This window comes from Colletes latitarsis, unplaced genomic scaffold (assembly GCF_051014445.1).
Source record: "Colletes latitarsis isolate SP2378_abdomen unplaced genomic scaffold, iyColLati1 scaffold0002, whole genome shotgun sequence".
Classification (NCBI taxonomy): Eukaryota; Metazoa; Arthropoda; class Insecta; order Hymenoptera; family Colletidae; genus Colletes; species Colletes latitarsis.
Genome location: NW_027488365.1, coordinates 28,219,106 through 28,240,334, shown reverse-complemented (window position 1 = coordinate 28,240,334; position 21,229 = coordinate 28,219,106).

Here is a 21,229-nt window from a genome sequence, read left to right as displayed (position 1 = left end):
ATATTTTCGCATTTTTCACATACTTGTTGAACAGATCCCTGGCTTTTTCTGGATTGGATCACGTAGTAATGTGGTACCACACTGAAGCAGTCCATTAAACCTGGTTTCGATCAATATTTTAGAGGACAACGCAAGTTAGGTCTTGGTTAGGTCTGGGATTTACTCTCATCAGGCTCGTACTTTCGCATATTTCTCATAGTTGATGGCCAGATTCTGGGCTTTCTCTGGTTTGGATCACGTTGAAATGTGGTACCACACTGAAACAGTCGATTAAAGCAGGTTTCGGTGAATATTTTAGATGATAACACAAGTTATGTCTGGGATAGGTCTGGGCTTTGCCCTCGTCAGGTTCATACTTTCGCATTCTTCACATACTAGTTGTACAGATCCTGGGTTTTTTTCTGGTTTGGATCACGTAGTAATGTGGTACCACACTGAAACAGTCCATTAAACCTGGTTTCGATCAATATTTTAGAAGATAATGCATGTTAGGTCTTGGTTAGTTCTGGGATTTGCCCTCATCAGTCTCATACTTTCGCGTTTTTCACATACTTGATGAACAGATCCTGGGTTTTTCTGGTTTGGATCACGTAGTAATTTGGTACCACACTGAAACACTCAATTAAACCTTGTTTCCATCAATATTTTAGAGGACAACGCAAGTTAGGTCTGGGATAGGTCTGGGATTTGCCCTCATCAGGGTCATACTTTCGCATATTTCTCATACTTGATGGCCAGATCCTGGGCTTTTTCTGGATTGGATCACGTACTAATGTGGTACCACACTGAAACAGTCCATTAAACCTGGTTTCGATCAATATTTTAGAGGATAACGCATGTTAGGTCTAGGTTAGGTCTGCGATTTGCTCTCATCAGACTCGTACTTTCGCATATTTCTCATAGTTGATTGCCAGATTCTGGGCGTTTTCTGGTTTGGATCACGTAGTAATGTGGTACCACACTGAAACACTCCATTAAACCTGGTTTCCATCAATATTTTAGAGGACAACGCAAGTTCGGTCTGGGATAGGTCCGGGATTTGCCCTCATCAGGGTCATATCTTCGCATTTTTCACATACTTGTTGAACAGATCCCTGGCTTTTTCTGGTTTGCATCACGTAGTAATGTGGTACCACACTGAAACAGTCCATTAAACCTGGTTTCGATCAGTATTTTGGAGGATAACGCATGTTATGTCTGGGCTAGGCGTGGGATTTGCCATCATCAGACACATACTTTCGCATTCTCCACATACTTGTTGAACGGATCCTGGGTTTTTTCTGGTTTGGATCACGTAGCAATGTGGTACCACACTGAAACAGTTCATTAAACCTGGTTTCGATCAATATTTTAGAGGATAACGCATGTTAGGTCTGGGATAGGTCTGGGATTTGCCCTCATCAGGGTCATATTTTCGCATTTTTCACATACTTGTTGAACAGATCCCTGGCTTTTTCTGGATTGGATCACGTAGTAATGTGGTACCACACTGAAGCAGTCCATTAAACCTGGTTTCGATCAATATTTTAGAGGATGACGCATGTTAGGTCTTGGTTAGGTCTGGGATTTACTCTCATCAGGCTCGTACTTTCGCATATTTCTCATAGTTGATGGCCAGATTCTGGGCTTTCTCTGGTTTGGATCACGTTGAAATGTGGTACCACACTGAAACAGTCGATTAAAGCAGGTTTCGGTGAATATTTTAGATGATAACGCAAGTTATGTCTGGGATAGGTCTGGGCTTTGCCCTCGTCAGGTTCATACTTTCGCATTCTTCACATACTAGTTGTACAGATCCTGGGTTTTTTTCTGGTTTGGATCACGTAGTAATGTGGTACCACACTGAAACAGTTCATTAAACCTGGTTTCGATCAATATTTTAGAAGATAATGCATGTTAGGTCTTGGTTAGTTCTGGGATTTGCCCTCATCAGTCTCATACTTTCGCGTTTTTCACATACTTGATGAACAGATCCTGGGTTTTTCTGGTTTGGATCACGTAGTAATTTGGTACCACACTGAAACACTCAATTAAACCTTGTTTCCATCAATATTTTACAGGACAACGCAAGTTAGGTCTGGGATAGGTCTGGGATTTGCCCTCATCAGGGTCATACTTTCGCATTTTTCACATACTTGTTGAACAGATCCTGGGTTATTCTGGTTTGGATCACGTAGTACTGTGGTACCACACTGAAACAGTCCATTAAACCTTGTTTCGATCAATATTTTAGAGGATAACGCATGTTAGGTCTAGGTTAGGTCTGCGATTTGCTCTCATCAGACTCGTACTTTCGCATATTTCTCATAGTTGATTGCCAGATTCTGGGCGTTTTCTGGTTTGGATCACGTAGTAATGTGGTACCACACTGAAACACTCCATTAAACCTGGTTTCCATCAATATTTTAGAGGACAACGCAAGTTCGGTCTGGGATAGGTCCGGGATTTGCCCTCATCAGGGTCATATCTTCGCATTTTTCACATACTTGTTGAACAGATCCCTGGCTTTTTCTGGTTTGCATCACGTAGTAATGTGGTACCACACTGAAACAGTCCATTAAACCTGGTTTCGATCAGTATTTTGGAGGATAACGCATGTTATGTCTGGGCTAGGCGTGGGATTTGCCATCATCAGACACATACTTTCGCATTCTCCACATACTTGTTGAACGGATCCTGGGTTTTTTCTGGTTTGGATCACGTAGCAATGTGGTACCACACTGAAACAGTTCATTAAACCTGGTTTCGATCAATATTTTAGAGGATAACGCATGTTAGGTCTGGGATAGGTCTGGGATTTGCCCTCATCAGGGTCATATTTTCGCATTTTTCACATACTTGTTGAACAGATCCCTGGCTTTTTCTGGATTGGATCACGTAGTAATGTGGTACCACACTGAAGCAGTCCATTAAACCTGGTTTCGATCAATATTTTAGAGGATGACGCATGTTAGGTCTTGGTTAGGTCTGGGATTTACTCTCATCAGGCTCGTACTTTCGCATATTTCTCATAGATGATGGCCAGATTCTGGGCTTTCTCTGGTTTGGATCACGTTGAAATGTGGTACCACACTGAAACAGTCGATTAAAGCAGGTTTCGGTGAATATTTTAGATGATAACGCAAGTTATGTCTGGGATAGGTCTGGGCTTTGCCCTCGTCAGGTTCATACTTTCGCATTCTTCACATACTAGTTGTACAGATCCTGGGTTATTCTGGTTTGGATCACGTAGTACTGTGGTACCACACTGAAACAGTCCATTAAACCTTGTTTCGATCAATATTTTAGAGGATAACGCATGTTAGGTCTAGGTTAGGCCTGGGATTTTCCCTCATCAGGGTCATACTTTCGCCTTTTTCACATACTTGTTGAACAGATCCCTGGCTTATTCTGGTTTTGATCACGTAGTAATGTGGTACCACACTGTAACACTCAATTAAACCTGGTTTCCATCAATATTTTAGAGGACAACGCAAGTTAGGTCTGGGATAGGCCTGGGATTTGCCCTCATCAGGCTCACACTTTCGCATATTTCTCATACTTGATGGCCAGATCCTGGGCTTTTTCTGGATTCGATCACGTACTAATGTGGTACCACACTGAAACAGTCCATTAAACCTGGGTTGGATCAATATTTGAGAGAATAACTCATGTTAGGTCTGGGTTTGCCCTCAGCAGGCTCATACTTTCGCATATTTCTCATACTTGATGGCTAGATCCCTGGCTTTTTCTGGATTGGATCACGTAGTAATGTGGTACCACACTGAAACAGTCCATTAAACCTGGTTTCGAACAATATTTTAGAAGATAATGCATGTTAGGTCTTGGTTAGTTCTGGGATTTGCTCTGATCAGGCTCGTACTTTCGCATATTTCTCATAGTTGATGGCCAGATTCTGGCCGTTTTCTGGTTTGGATCACGTAGTAATGTGGTACCACACTGAAACAGTCGATTAAAACAGGTTTCGGTCAATATTTTAGATGATAACGCAAGTTCTGTCTGGGATAGGCCTGGGATTTGCCCTCATCAGACTCATAATTTCGCATATTTCTCATACTTCATGGCTAGATCCTGGGCTTTTTCTGGATTGGATCACGTAGTAATGAGGTACCACACTGAAACAGTAAATTAAACCTGGTTTCGATCAATGTTTTAGAGGGTCACGCAAGTTCGGTCTGGGATAGGTCCGGGATTTGCCCTCATCAGGGTCATATCTTCGCATTTTTCACATACTTGTTGAACAGATCCCTGGCTTTTTCTGGATTGGATCACGTAGTAATGAGGTACCACACTGAAACAGTAAATTAAACCTGGTTTCGATCAATATTTTAGAGGGTAACCCAATTTCGGTCTGGGATAAGTCCGGGATTTGCCCTCATCAGGGTCATATCTTCGCATCTTTCATATACTTGTTGAACAGATCCCTGGCTTTTTCTGGTTTGAATCACGTAGTAATGTGGTACCACACTGAAACAGTCCATTAACCCTGGTTTCGATCAATATTCTAGAAGATAACGCATGTTAGGTCTTGGTTAGTTCTGAGATTTGCTCTGATCAGGCTCGTACTTTCGCATATTTCTCATAGTTGATGGCCAGATTCTGGGCGTTTTCTGGTTTGGATCACGTAGTAATGTGGTGCCACACTGAATAAGTCCACTAAACCTGGTTTCGACGAATATTTTCGAGAATAACTCATGTTAGATCTCGGTTAGGTCTGGGATTTGCTCTCATCAGGCTCGTACTTTCGCATATTTCTCATACTTGATGGCCAGATTCTGGGCGTTTTCTGGTTTGGATCACGTAGTAATGTGGTACCACACTGAAACAGTAAATTAAACCAGGTTTGGATCAATATTTTAGAGGATAACGCAAGTTCGGTCTGGGATAGGTCCGAGATTTGCCCTCATCAGGGTCATACCTTCGCATTTTTCACATACTTGTTGAACAGATCCCTGGCTTTTTCTGGATTGCATCACGTAGTAATGTGGTACCACACTGAAACAGTCGATTAAAACAGGTTTCGGTCAATATTTTAGATGATAGCGCATGTTAGGTCCAGGTTTGGCCTGGGATTTGCCCTCATCAGGGTCATACTTTCGCCTTTTTCACATACTTGTTGAACAGATCCCTGGCTTATTCTGGTTTGGATCACGTAGTAATGTGGTACCACACTGAAATACTCAATTAAACCTGGTTTCCATCAATATTTTAGAGGACAACGCAAGTTATGTCTGGGATAGGCCTGGGATTTGCCATCATCAGACACATACTTCCGCATTCTCCACATACTTGTTGAACAGATCTTGGGTTTTTTCTGGTTTGGATCACGTAGTAATGTGGTACCACACTGAAACAGTCCACTAAACCTGGTTTCGATCAATATTTTAGAGAATAACGCTTGTTAGGTCTTGGTTAGGTCTGGGATTCGCCCTCATCAAGTACATACTTTCGCCTTTTTCACATACTTGTTGAACAGATCCTGGGTTTTTCCGGTTTGGATCACGTAGTTCTGTGGTACCACACTGAAACAGTCCATTAAACCTTGTTTCGATCAATATTTTAGAGGATAGCGCATGTTAGGTCCAGGTTTGGCCTGGGATTTGCCCTCATCAGGGTCATACTTTCGCCTTTTTCACATACTTGTTGAACAGATCCCTGGCTTATTCTGGTTTGGATCACGTAGTAATGTGGTACCACACTGAAACACTCAATTAAACCTGGTTTCCATCAATATTTTAGAGGACAACGCAAGTTAGGTCTGGGATAGGCCTGGGATTTGCCCTCATCAGGCTCACACTTTCGCATATTTCTCATACTTGATGGCCAGATCCTGGGCTTTTTCTGGATTGGATCACGTACTAATGTGGTACCACACTGAAACAGTACATTAAACCTGGTTTCGATCAATATTTTAGAGAATAGCGCATGTTAGGTCTTGGTTAGGTCTGCGATTTGCTCTCATCAGACTCGTACTTTCGCATATTTCTCATAGTTGATTGCCAGATTCTGGGCGTTTTCAGGTTTGGATCACGTAGTAATGTGGTACCACACTGAAACACTCCATTAAACCTGGTTTCCATCAATATTTTAGAGGACAACGCAAGTTCGGTCTGGGATAGGTCCGGGATTTGCCCTCATCAGGGTCATATCTTCGCATTTTTCACATACTTGTTGAACAGATCCCTGGCTTTTTCTGGTTTGCATCAGGTAGTAATGTGGTACCACACTGAAACAGTCCATTAAACCTGGTTTCGATCAGTATTTTGGAGGATAACGCATGTTATGTCTGGGCTAGGCGTGGGATTTGCCATCATCAGACACATACTTTCGCATTCTCCACATACTTGTTGAACGGATCCTGGGTTTTTTCTGGTTTGGATCACGTAGCAATGTGGTACCACACTGAAACAGTTCATTAAACCTGGTTTCGATCAATATTTTAGAGGATAACGCATGTTAGGTCTGGGATAGGTCTGGGATTTGCCCTCATCAGGGTCATATTTTCGCATTCTCCACATACTTGTTGAACGGATCCTGGGTTTTTCTGGATTGGATCACGTAGTAATGTGGTACCACACTGAAACAGTCCATTAAACCTGGTTTCGATCAGTATTTTGGAGGATAACGCATGTTATGTCTGGGCTAGGCGTGGGATTTGCCATCATCAGACACATACTTTCGCATTCTCCACATACTTGTTGAACGGATCCTGGGTTTTTTCTGGTTTGGATCACGTAGCAATGTGGTACCACACTGAAACAGTAAATTAAACCTGGTTTCGATCAATGTTTTAGAGGGTCACGCAAGTTCGGTCTGGGATAGGTCCGGGATTTGCCCTCATCAGGGTCATATCTTCGCATTTTTCACATACTTGTTGAACAGATCCCTGGCTTTTTCTGGATTGGATCACGTAGTAATGTGGTACCACACTGAAACAGTCCATTAAACCTGGTTTCGATCAGTATTTTGGAGGATAACGCATGTTATGTCTGGGCTAGGCGTGGGATTTGCCATCATCAGACACATACTTTCGCATTCTCCACATACTTGTTGAACGGATCCTGGGTTTTTTCTGGTTTGGATCACGTAGCAATGTGGTACCACACTGAAACAGTTCATTAAACCTGGTTTCGATCAATATTTTAGAGGATAACGCATGTTAGGTCTGGGATAGGTCTGGGATTTGCCCTCATCAGGGTCATATTTTCGCATTTTTCACATACTTGTTGAACAGATCCCTGGCTTTTTCTGGATTGGATCACGTAGTAATGTGGTACCACACTGAAGCAGTCCATTAAACCTGGTTTCGATCAATATTTTAGAGGATGACGCATGTTAGGTCTTGGTTAGGTCTGGGATTTACTCTCATCAGGCTCGTACTTTCGCATATTTCTCATAGTTGATGGCCAGATTCTGGGCTTTCTCTGGTTTGGATCACGTTGAAATGTGGTACCACACTGAAACAGTCGATTAAAGCAGGTTTCGGTGAATATTTTAGATGATCACGCAAGTTATGTCTGGGATAGGTCTGGGCTTTGCCCTCGTCAGGTTCATACTTTCGCATTCTTCACATACTAGTTGTACAGATCCTGGGTTTTTTTCTGGTTTGGATCACGTAGTAATGTGGTACCACACTGAAACAGTCCATTAAACCTGGTTTCGATCAATATTTTAGAAGATAATGCATGTTAGGTCTTGGTTAGTTCTGGGATTTGCCCTCATCAGTCTCATACTTTCGCGTTTTTCACATACTTGATGAACAGATCCTGGGTTTTTCTGGTTTGGATCACGTAGTAATTTGGTACCACACTGAAACACTCAATTAAACCTTGTTTCCATCAATATTTTAGAGGACAACGCAAGTTAGGTCTGGGATAGGTCTGGGATTTGCCCTCATCAGGGTCATACTTTCGCATATTTCTCATACTTGATGGCCAGATCCTGGGCTTTTTCTGGATTGGATCACGTACTAATGTGGTACCACACTGAAACAGTCCATTAAACCTGGTTTCGATCAATATTTTAGAGAATAACGCATGTTAGGTCTTGGTTAGGTCTGCGATTTGCCCTCATCAGTCTCATACTTTCGCGTTTTTCACATACTTGATGAACAGATCCTGGGTTTTTCTGGTTTGGATCACGTAGTAATTTGGTACCACACTGAAACACTCAATTAAACCTTGTTTCCATCAATATTTTAGAGGACAACGCAAGTTAGGTCTGGGATAGGTCTGGGATTTGCCCTCATCAGGGTCATACTTTCGCATATTTCTCATACTTGATGGCCAGATCCTGGGCTTTTTCTGGATTGGATCACGTACTAATGTGGTACCACACTGAAACAGTCCATTAAACCTGGTTTCGATCAATATTTTAGAGAATAACGCATGTTAGGTCTTGGTTAGGTCTGCGATTTGCTCTCATCAGACTCGTACTTTCGCATATTTCTCATAGTTGATTGCCAGATTCTGGGCGTTTTCTGGTTTGGATCACGTAGTAATGTGGTGCCACACTGAATAAGTCCACTAAACCTGGTTTCGACGAATATTTTCGAGAATAACTCATGTTAGATCTCGGTTAGGTCTGGGATTTGCTCTCATCAGGCTCGTACTTTCGCATATTTCTCATACTTGATGGCCAGATTCTGGGCGTTTTCTGGTTTGGATCACGTAGTAATGTGGTACCACACTGAAACAGTAAATTAAACCAGGTTTGGATCAATATTTTAGAGGATAACGCAAGTTCGGTCTGGGATAGGTCCGGGATTTGCCCTCATCAGGGTCATACCTTCGCATTTTTCACATACTTGTTGAACAGATCCCTGGCTTTTTCTGGATTGCATCACGTAGTAATGTGGTACCACACTGAAACAGTCGATTAAAACAGGTTTCGGTCAATATTTTAGATGATAGCGCATGTTAGGTCCAGGTTTGGCCTGGGATTTGCCCTCATCAGGGTCATACTTTCGCCTTTTTCACATACTTGTTGAACAGATCCCTGGCTTATTCTGGTTTGGATCACGTAGTAATGTGGTACCACACTGAAATACTCAATTAAACCTGGTTTCCATCAATATTTTAGAGGACAACGCAAGTTATGTCTGGGATAGGCCTGGGATTTGCCATCATCAGACACATACTTCCGCATTCTCCACATACTTGTTGAACAGATCTTGGGTTTTTTCTGGTTTGGATCACGTAGTAATGTGGTACCACACTGAAACAGTCCACTAAACCTGGTTTCGATCAATATTTTAGAGAATAACGCTTGTTAGGTCTTGGTTAGGTCTGGGATTCGCCTTCATCAAGTACATACTTTCGCCTTTTTCACATACTTGTTGAACAGATCCTGAGTTTTTCCGGTTTGGATCACGTAGTTCTGTGGTACCACACTGAAACACTCAATTAAACCTGGTTTCCATCAATATTTTAGAGGACAACGCAAGTTAGGTCTGGGATAGGCCTGGGATTTGCCCTCATCAGGCTCACACTTTCGCATATTTCTCATACTTGATGGCCAGATCCTGGGCTTTTTCTGGATTGGATCACGTACTAATGTGGTACCACACTGAAACACTCCATTAAACCTGGTTTCCATCAATATTTTAGAGGACAACGCAAGTTCGGTCTGGGATAGGTCCGGGATTTGCCCTCATCAGGGTCATATCTTCGCATTTTTCACATACTTGTTGAACAGATCCCTGGCTTTTTCTGGTTTGCATCAGGTAGTAATGTGGTACCACACTGAAACAGTCCATTAAACCTGGTTTCGATCAGTATTTTGGAGGATAACGCATGTTATGTCTGGGCTAGGCGTGGGATTTGCCATCATCAGACACATACTTTCGCATTCTCCACATACTTGTTGAACGGATCCTGGGTTTTTTCTGGTTTGGATCACGTAGCAATGTGGTACCACACTGAAACAGTTCATTAAACCTGGTTTCGATCAATATTTTAGAGGATAACGCATGTTAGGTCTGGGATAGGTCTGGGATTTGCCCTCATCAGGGTCATATTTTCGCATTCTCCACATACTTGTTGAACGGATCCTGGGTTTTTCTGGATTGGATCACGTAGTAATGTGGTACCACACTGAAACAGTCCATTAAACCTGGTTTCGATCAGTATTTTGGAGGATAACGCATGTTATGTCTGGGCTAGGCGTGGGATTTGCCATCATCAGACACATACTTTCGCATTCTCCACATACTTGTTGAACGGATCCTGGGTTTTTTCTGGTTTGGATCACGTAGCAATGTGGTACCACACTGAAACAGTAAATTAAACCTGGTTTCGATCAATGTTTTAGAGGGTCACGCAAGTTCGGTATGGGATAGGTCCGGGATTTGCCCTCATCAGGGTCATATCTTCGCATTTTTCACATACTTGTTGAACAGATCCCTGGCTTTTTCTGGATTGGATCACGTAGTAATGTGGTACCACACTGAAACAGTCCATTAAACCTGGTTTCGATCAGTATTTTGGAGGATAACGCATGTTATGTCTGGGCTAGGCGTGGGATTTGCCATCATCAGACACATACTTTCGCATTCTCCACATACTTGTTGAACGGATCCTGGGTTTTTTCTGGTTTGGATCACGTAGCAATGTGGTACCACACTGAAACAGTTCATTAAACCTGGTTTCGATCAATATTTTAGAGGATAACGCATGTTAGGTCTGGGATAGGTCTGGGATTTGCCCTCATCAGGGTCATATTTTCGCATTTTTCACATACTTGTTGAACAGATCCCTGGCTTTTTCTGGATTGGATCACGTAGTAATGTGGTACCACACTGAAGCAGTCCATTAAACCTGGTTTCGATCAATATTTTAGAGGATGACGCATGTTAGGTCTTGGTTAGGTCTGGGATTTACTCTCATCAGGCTCGTACTTTCGCATATTTCTCATAGTTGATGGCCAGATTCTGGGCTTTCTCTGGTTTGGATCACGTTGAAATGTGGTACCACACTGAAACAGTCGATTAAAGCAGGTTTCGGTGAATATTTTGGATGATAACGCAAGTTATGTCTGGGATAGGTCTGGGCTTTGCCCTCGTCAGGTTCATACTTTCGCATTCTTCACATACTAGTTGTACAGATCCTGGGTTTTTTTCTGGTTTGGATCACGTAGTAATGTGGTACCACACTGAAACAGTCCATTAAACCTGGTTTCGATCAATATTTTAGAAGATAATGCATGTTAGGTCTTGGTTAGTTCTGGGATTTGCCCTCATCAGTCTCATACTTTCGCGTTTTTCACATACTTGATGAACAGATCCTGGGTTTTTCTGGTTTGGATCACGTAGTAATTTGGTACCACACTGAAACACTCAATTAAACCTTGTTTCCATCAATATTTTAGAGGACAACGCAAGTTAGGTCTGGGATAGGTCTGGGATTTGCCCTCATCAGGGTCATACTTTCGCATATTTCTCATACTTGATGGCCAGATCCTGGGCTTTTTCTGGATTGGATCACGTACTAATGTGGTACCACACTGAAACAGTCCATTAAACCTGGTTTCGATCAATGTTTTAGAGAATAACGCATGTTAGGTCTTGGTTAGGTCTGCGATTTGCTCTCATCAGACTCGTACTTTCGCATATTTCTCATAGTTGATTGCCAGATTCTGGGCGTTTTCTGGTTTGGATCACGTAGTAATGTGGTACCACACTGAAACACTCCATTAAACCTGGTTTCCATCAATATTTTAGAGGACAACGCAAGTTCGGTCTGGGATAGGTCCGGGATTTGCCCTCATCAGGGTCATATCTTCGCATTTTTCACATACTTGTTGAACAGATCCCTGGCTTTTTCTGGTTTGCATCACGTAGTAATGTGGTACCACACTGAAACAGTCCATTAAACCTGGTTTCGATCAGTATTTTGGAGGATAACGCATGTTATGTCTGGGCTAGGCGTGGGATTTGCCATCATCAGACACATACTTTCGCATTCTCCACATACTTGTTGAACGGATCCTGGGTTTTTTCTGGTTTGGATCACGTAGCAATGTGGTACCACACTGAAACAGTTCATTAAACCTGGTTTCGATCAATATTTTAGAGGATAACGCATGTTAGGTCTGGGATAGGTCTGGGATTTGCCCTCATCAGGGTCATATTTTCGCATTTTTCACATACTTGTTGAACAGATCCCTGGCTTTTTCTGGATTGGATCACGTAGTAATGTGGTACCACACTGAAGCAGTCCATTAAACCTGGTTTCGATCAATATTTTAGAGGATGACGCATGTTAGGTCTTGGTTAGGTCTGGGATTTACTCTCATCAGGCTCGTACTTTCGCATATTTCTCATAGTTGATGGCCAGATTCTGGGCTTTCTCTGGTTTGGATCACGTTGAAATGTGGTACCACACTGAAACAGTCGATTAAAGCAGGTTTCGGTGAATATTTTAGATGATAACGCAAGTTATGTCTGGGATAGGTCTGGGCTTTGCCCTCGTCAGGTTCATACTTTCGCATTCTTCACATACTAGTTGTACAGATCCTGGGTTTTTTTCTGGTTTGGATCACGTAGTAATGTGGTACCACACTGAAACAGTCCATTAAACCTGGTTTCGATCAATATTTTAGAAGATAATGCATGTTAGGTCTTGGTTAATTCTGGGATTTGCCCTCATCAGTCTCATACTTTCGCGTTTTTCACATACTTGATGAACAGATCCTGGGTTTTTCTGGTTTGGATCACGTAGTAATTTGGTACCACACTGAAACACTCAATTAAACCTTGTTTCCATCAATATTTTAGAGGACAACGCAAGTTAGGTCTGGGATAGGTCTGGGATTTGCCCTCATCAGGGTCATACTTTCGCATATTTCTCATACTTGATGGCCAGATCCTGGGCTTTTTCTGGATTGGATCACGTACTAATGTGGTACCACACTGAAACAGTCCATTAAACCTGGTTTCGATCAATATTTTAGAGAATAACGCATGTTAGGTCTTGGTTAGGTCTGCGATTTGCTCTCATCAGACTCGTACTTTCGCATATTTCTGATAGTTGATTGCCAGATTCTGGGCGTTTTCTGGTTTGGATCACGTAGTAATGTGGTACCACACTGAAACACTCCATTAAACCTGGTTTCCATCAATATTTTAGAGGACAACGCAAGTTCGGTCTGGGATAGGTCCGGGATTTGCCCTCATCAGGGTCATATCTTCGCATTTTTCACATACTTGTTGAACAGATCCCTGGCTTTTTCTGGTTTGCATCACGTAGTAATGTGGTACCACACTGAAACAGTCCATTAAACCTGGTTTCGATCAGTATTTTGGAGGATAACGCATGTTATGTCTGGGCTAGGCGTGGGATTTGCCATCATCAGACACATACTTTCGCATTCTCCACATACTTGTTGAACGGATCCTGGGTTTTTTCTGGTTTGGATCACGTAGCAATGTGGTACCACACTGAAACAGTTCATTAAACATGGTTTCGATCAATATTTTAGAGGATAACGCATGTTAGGTCTGGGATAGGTCTGGGATTTGCCCTCATCAGGGTCATATTTTCGCATTTTTCACATACTTGTTGAACAGATCCCTGGCTTTTTCTGGATTGGATCACGTAGTAATGTGGTACCACACTGAAGCAGTCCATTAAACCTGGTTTCGATCAATATTTTAGAGGATGACGCATGTTAGGTCTTGGTTAGGTCTGGGATTTACTCTCATCAGGCTCGTACTTTCGCATATTTCTCATAGTTGATGGCCAGATTCTGGGCTTTCTCTGGTTTGGATCACGTTGAAATGTGGTACCACACTGAAACAGTCGATTAAAGCAGGTTTCGGTGAATATTTTAGATGATAACGCAAGTTATGTCTGGGATAGGTCTGGGCTTTGCCCTCGTCAGGTTCATACTTTCGCATTCTTCACATACTAGTTGTACAGATCCTGGGTTTTTTTCTGGTTTGGATCACGTAGTAATGTGGTACCACACTGAAACAGTCCATTAAACCTGGTTTCGATCAATATTTTAGAAGATAATGCATGTTAGGTCTTGGTTAGTTCTGGGATTTGCCCTCATCAGTCTCATACTTTCGCGTTTTTCACATACTTGATGAACAGATCCTGGGTTTTTCTGGTTTGGATCACGTAGTAATTTGGTACCACACTGAAACAGTCCATTAAACCTTGTTTCGATCAATATTTTAGAGGATAACGCATGTTAGGTCTAGGTTAGGCCTGGGATTTTCCCTCATCAGGGTCATACTTTCGCCTTTTTCACATACTTGTTGAACAGATCCCTGGCTTATTCTGGTTTTGGTCACGTAGTAATGTGGTACCACACTGTAACACTCAATTAAACCTGGTTTCCATCAATATTTTAGAGGACAACGCAAGTTAGGTCTGGGATAGGCCTGGGATTTGCCCTCATCAGGCTCACACTTTCGCATATTTCTCATACTTGATGGCCAGATCCTGGGCTTTTTCTGGATTGGATCACGTACTAATGTGGTACCACACTGAAACAGTCCATTAAACCTGGGTTGGATCAATATTTGAGAGAATAACTCATGTTAGGTCTGGGTTTGCCCTCAGCAGGCTCATACTTTCGCATATTTCTCATACTTGATGGCTAGATCCCTGGCTTTTTCTGGATTGGATCACGTAGTAATGTGGTACCACACTGAAACAGTCCATTAAACCTGGTTTCGATCAATATTTTAGAAGATAATGCATGTTAGGTCTTGGTTAGTTCTGGGATTTGCTCTGATCAGGCTCGTACTTTCGCATATTTCTCATAGTTGATGGCCAGATTCTGGCCGTTTTCTGGTTTGGATCACGTAGTAATGTGGTACCACACTGAAACAGTCGATTAAAACAGGTTTCGGTCAATATTTTAGATGATAACGCAAGTTATGATTGGGATAGGCCTGGGATTTGCCATCATCAGACACATACTTTCGCATTCTTCACACACTTGTTGAACGGATCCTGGGTTTTTTCTGGTTTGGATCACGTAGTAATGTGGTACCTCACTGAAACAGTCCATTAAACCTGGTTTCGATCAATATTTTAGAGGACAACGCAAGTTAGGTCTGGGATAGGCCTGGGATTTGCCCTCATCAGGCTCATAATTTCGCATATTTCTCATACTTCATGGCTAGATCCTGGGCTTTTTCTGGATTGGATCACGTAGTAATGAGGTACCACACTGAAACAGTAAATTAAACCTGGTTTCGATCAATGTTTTAGAGGGTCACGCAAGTTCGGTCTGGGATAGGTCCGGGATTTGCCCTCATCAGGGTCATATCTTCGCATATTTCTCATAGTTGATGGCCAGATTCTGGGCTTTCTCTGGTTTGGATCACGTAGTAATGTGGTACCACACTGAAACAGTCGATTAAAGCAGGTTTCGGTCAATATTTTAGGTGATAACACAAGTTATGTCTGGGATTGGTCTGGGCTTTGCCCTCGTTAGGCTCATACTTTCGCATTCTTCACATACTAGTTGTACAGATCCTGGGTTTTTTTCTGGTTTGGATCACGTAGTAATGTGGTACCACACTGAAACAGTCGCTTAAACCTGGTCTTGATAAATATTTTAGAGGATAACGCATGTTAGGTCTGGGTTAGGTCTAGGATTTGCTCTAATCAGGCTCATAATTTCGCATATTTCTCATACTTCATGGCTAGATCCTGGGCTTTTTCTGGATTGGATCACGTAGTAATGAGGTACCACACTGAAACAGTAAATTGAACCTGGTTTCGATCAATATTTTAGAGGGTAACGCAAGTTCGGTCTGGGATAGGTCCGGGATTTGCCCTCATCAGGGTCATACTTTCGCCTTTTTCACATACTTGTTGAACAGATCCCTGGCTTATTCTGGTTTGGATGACGTAGTAATGTGGTACCACACTGAAACATTCAATTAAACCTGGTTTCCATCAATATTTTAGAGGACAACGCAAGTTAGGTCTGGGATAGGCCTGGGATTTGCCCTCATCAGGCTCACACTTTCGCATATTTCTCATACTTGATGGCCAGATCCTGGGCTTTTTCTGGATTGGATCACGTACTAATGTGGTACCACACTGAAACACTCCATTAAAGCTGGTTTCGATCAATATTTTAGAGAATAACGCATGTTAGGTCTTGGTTAGGTCTGCGATTTGCTCTCATCAGGCTCGTACTTTCGCATATTTCTCATAGTTGATGGCCAGATTCTGGGCGTTTTCTGGTTTCGATCACGTAGTAATGTGGTACCACACTGAAACACTCCATTAAACCTGGTTTCCATCAATATTTTAGAGGACAACGCAAGTTCGGTCTGGGATAGGTCCGGGATTTGCCCTCATCAGGGTCATATCTTCGCATTTTTCATATACTTGTTGAACAGATCCCTGGCTTTATCTGGTTTGCATCACGTAGTAATGTGGTACCACACTGAAACACTCAATTAAACCTGGTTTCCATCAATATTTTAGAGGACAACGCAAGTTAGGTCTGGGATAGGCCTGGGATTTGCCCTCATCAGGCTCACACTTTCGCATATTTCTCATACTTGATGGCCAGATCCTGGGCTTTTTCTGGATTGGATCACGTACTAATGTGGTACCACACTGAAACACTCCATTAAAGCTGGTTTCGATCAATATTTTAGAGAATAACGCATGTTAGGTCTTGGTTAGGTCTGCGATTTGCTCTCATCAGGCTCGTACTTTCGCATATTTCTCATAGTTGATGGCCAGATTCTGGGCGTTTTCTGGTTTCGATCACGTAGTAATGTGGTACCACACTGAAACACTCCATTAAACCTGGTTTCCATCAATATTTTAGAGGACAACGCAAGTTCGGTCTGGGATAGGTCCGGGATTTGCCCTCATCAGGGTCATATCTTCGCATTTTTCATATACTTGTTGAACAGATCCCTGGCTCTTTCTGGTTTGCATCACGTAGTAATGTGGTACCACACTGAAACACTCAATTAAACCTGGTTTCCATCAATATTTTAGAGGACAACGCAAGTTAGGTCTGGGATAGGCCTGGGATTTGCCCTCATCAGGCTCACACTTTCGCATATTTCTCATACTTGATGGCCAGATCCTGGGCTTTTTCTGGTTTGGATCACGTAGTAATGTGGTACCACACTGAAACACTCCATTAAACCTTGTTTCCATCAATATTTTAGAGGACAACGCAAGTTAGGTCTGGGATAGGTCTGGGATTTGCCCTCATCAGGGTCATACTTTCGCATTTTTCACATACTTGTTGAACAGATCCTGGTTTATTCTGGTTTGGATCACGTAGTACTGTGGTACCACACTGAAACAGTCCATTAAACCTTGTTACGATCAATATTTTAGAGGATAACGCATGTTAGGTCTAGGTTAGGCCTGGGATTTTCCCTCATCAGGGTCATACTTTCGCCTTTTTCACATACTTGTTGAACAGATCCCTGGCTTATTCTGGTTTTGATCACGTAGTAATGTGGTACCACACTGTAACACTCAATTAAACCTGGTTTCCATCAATATTTTAGAGGACAACGCAAGTTAGGTCTGGGATAGGCCTGGGATTTGCCCTCATCAGGCTCACACTTTCGCATATTTCTCATACTTGATGGACAGATCCTGGGCTTTTTCTGGATTGGATCACGTACTAATGTGGTACCACACTGAAACAGTCCATTAAACCTGGGTTGGATCAATATTTGAGAGAATAACTCATGTTAGGTCTGGGTTAGGACTGGGATTTGCCCTCAGCAGGCTCATACTTTCGCATATTTCTCATACTTGATGGCTAGATCCCTGGCTTTTTCTGGATTGGATCACGTAGTAATGTGGTACCACACTGAAACAGTCCATTAAACCTGGTTTCGATCAATATTTTAGAAGATAATGCATGTTAGGTCTTGGTTAGTTCTGGGATTTGCTCTGATCAGGCTCGTACATTCGCATATTTCTCATAGTTGATGGCCAGATTCTGGCCGTTTTCTGGTTTGGATCACGTAGTAATGTGGTACCACACTGAAACAGTCGATTAAAACAGGTTTCGGTCAATGTTTTAGATGATAACGCAAGTTATGTCTGGGATAGGTCTGGGATTTGCCCTCGTCAGGCTGATACTTTCACATTCTTCACATACTTGTTGTACAGATACTGGGTTTTTTTCTGGTTTGGATCACGTAGTAATGTGGTACCACACTGAAACAGTCGGTTAAACCTGGTCTTGAAAAATATTTTAGAGGATAACGCATGTTAGGTCTGGGATAGGTCCGGGAATTGCCCTCATCAGGGTCATATTTTCGCATTTTTCACATACTTGTTGAACAGATCCCTGGCTTTTTCTGGATTGGCTCACGTAGTAATGTGGTACCACACTGAAACAGTCGGTTAAACCTGGTCTTGAAAAATATTTTAGAGGATAACGCATGTTAGGTCTGGGATAGGTCCGGGAATTGCCCTCATCAGGGTCATATTTTCGCATTTTTCACATACTTGTTGAACAGATCCCGGGTTTTTCTGGTTTGGATCACGTAGTAATGTGGTACCACACTGAAACAGTAAATTAAACATAGTTTCGATCAATATTTTAGAGGATAACGCAAGTTCGGTTTGGGATAGGTCCGGGATTTGCCCTCATCAGGGTCATATCTTCGCATTTTTCACATACTTGTTGAACAGATCCCTGGCTTTTTCTGGTTTGCATCACGTAGTTATGTGGTACCACACTGAAACAGTCCATTAAACCTTGTTCCGATCAGTATTTTAGAGGATAACGCATGTTATGTCTGGGATAGGCCTGGGATTTGCCCTCATCAGGCTCATAATTTCACATATTTCTCATACTTCATGCCTAGATCCTGGGCTTTTTCTGGATTGGATCACGTAGTAATGAGGTAACACACTGAAACAGTAAATTAAACCTGGTTTCGATCAATATTTTAGAGGGTAACGCAAGTTCGGTCTGGGATAGGTCCGGGATTTGCCCTCATCAGGGTCATATCTTCGCATTTTTCACATACTTGTTGAACAGATCCCTGGCTTTTTCTGGTTTGGATCACGTAGTAATGTGGTACCACACTGAAACAGTCCATTAAACCTTGTTCCGATCAGTATTTTAGAGGATAACGCATGTTATGTCTGGGATAGGCCTGGGATTTGCCATCATCAGACACATACTTTCGCATTCTCCACATACTTGTTAAACGGATCCTGGGTTTTTTCTGGTTTGGATCACGTAGCAATGTGGTACCACACCGAAACAGTCCATTAATCGTGGTTTCGATCAATATTTTACAGGATAACCCATGTTAGGTCTGGGATAGGTCTGGGATTTGCCCTCATCAGGGTCATATTTTCGCATTTTTCACATACTTGTTGAACAGATCCCTGGCTTTTTCTGGATTGGATCACGTAGTAATGTGGTACCTCACTGAAACAGTCCATTAAACCTGGTTTCGATCGATATTTTAGAGGGTAACGCAAGTTCGGTCTGGGATAGGCCTGGGATTTGCCATCATCAGACACATACTTTCGCATTCTCCACATACTTGTTGGATGGATCCTGGGTTTTTTCTGGTTTGGATCACGTAGCAATGTGGTACCACACCGATACAGTCCATTAACCGTGGTTTCGATCAATATTTTACAGGATAACCCATGTTAGGTCTGGGATAGGTCTGGGATTTGCTCTAATCAGGCTCATAATTTCGCATATTTCTCATACTTCATGGCTAGATCCTGGGCTTTTCTGGATTGGATCACGTAGTAATGAGGTACCACACTGAAACAGTAAATTAAACCTGGTTTCGATCAATATTTTAGAGGGTAACGCATGTTCGGTCTGGGATAGGTCCGGGATTTGCCCTCATCAGGGTCATATCTTCGCATTTTTCACATACTTGTTGAACAGATCCCTGGCTTTTTCTGGTTTGGATCAGGTAGTAATGTGGTACCACACTGAAACAGACCATTAAACCTTGTTTCGATCAATATTTTAGAGGATAACGCATGTTAGGTCTAGGTTAGGCCTCGGATTTGTCCTCATCATGGTCATACTTTCGCCTTTTTCACATACTTGTTGAACAGATCCCTGGCTTATTCTGGTTTGGATCACGTAGTAATGTGGTACCACACTGAAACACTCAATTAAACCTGGTTTCCATCAATATTTTAGAGGACAACGCAAGTTAGGTCTGGGATAGGCCTGGGATTTGCCCTCATCAGGCTCACACTTTCGCATATTTCTCATACTTGATGGCCAGATCCTGGGCTTTTTCTGGATTGGATCACGTACTAATGTGGTACCACACTGAAACACTCCATTAAAGCTGGTTTCGATCAATATTTTAGAGAATAACGCATGTTAGGTCTTGGTTAGGTCTGCGATTTGCTCTCATCAGGCTCGTACTTTCGCATATTTCTCATAGTTGATTGCCAGATTCTGGGTGTTTTCTGGTTTGGATCACGTAGTAATGTGGTACCACACTGAAACACTCCATTAAACCTGGTTTCCATCAATATTTTAGAGGACAACGCAAGTTCGGTCTGGGATAGGTCCGGGACTTGCCCTCATCAGGCTCATATCTTCGCATTTTTCATATACTTGTTGAACAGATCCCTGGCTTTTTCTGGTTTGGATCACGTAGTAATGTGGTACCACACTGAAACATTCAATTAGACCTGGTCTTGATAAATATTTTAGAGGATAACGCATATTAGGTCTGGGTTAGGTCTAGGATTTGCCCTCATCAGGCTCATACTTTCGCACATTTCTCATACTTGATGGCTAGATCCTGGGCTTTTTCTGGATTGGATCACGTAGTAATCTGGTACCACACTGAAAAAGGCCATTAAACCTGGTTTCGATGAATATTTTAGAGAATAACTCATGTTAGGTCTAGGTTAAGTCTGGGATTTGCTCTCATCAGGCTCGTACTTTCGCATATTTCTCATACTTGATGGCCAGATTCTGGCCCTTTTCTGGTTTGGATCCCGTAGTAATGTGGCACCACACTGAAACAGCCCATTAAACCTGGTTTCGATGAATATTTCAGAGGATAACGCATGTTATGTCTAGGTTAGGCCTGGGATTTGCCCTCATCAGACACATACTTTCGCATTCTCCACATACTTGTTGAACATATCCTGGGTTTTCTCTGGTTCGGATCACGTAGTAATGTGGTACCACACTGAAACATTCAATTAGACCTGGTCTTGATAAATATTTTAGAGGATAACGCATATTAGGT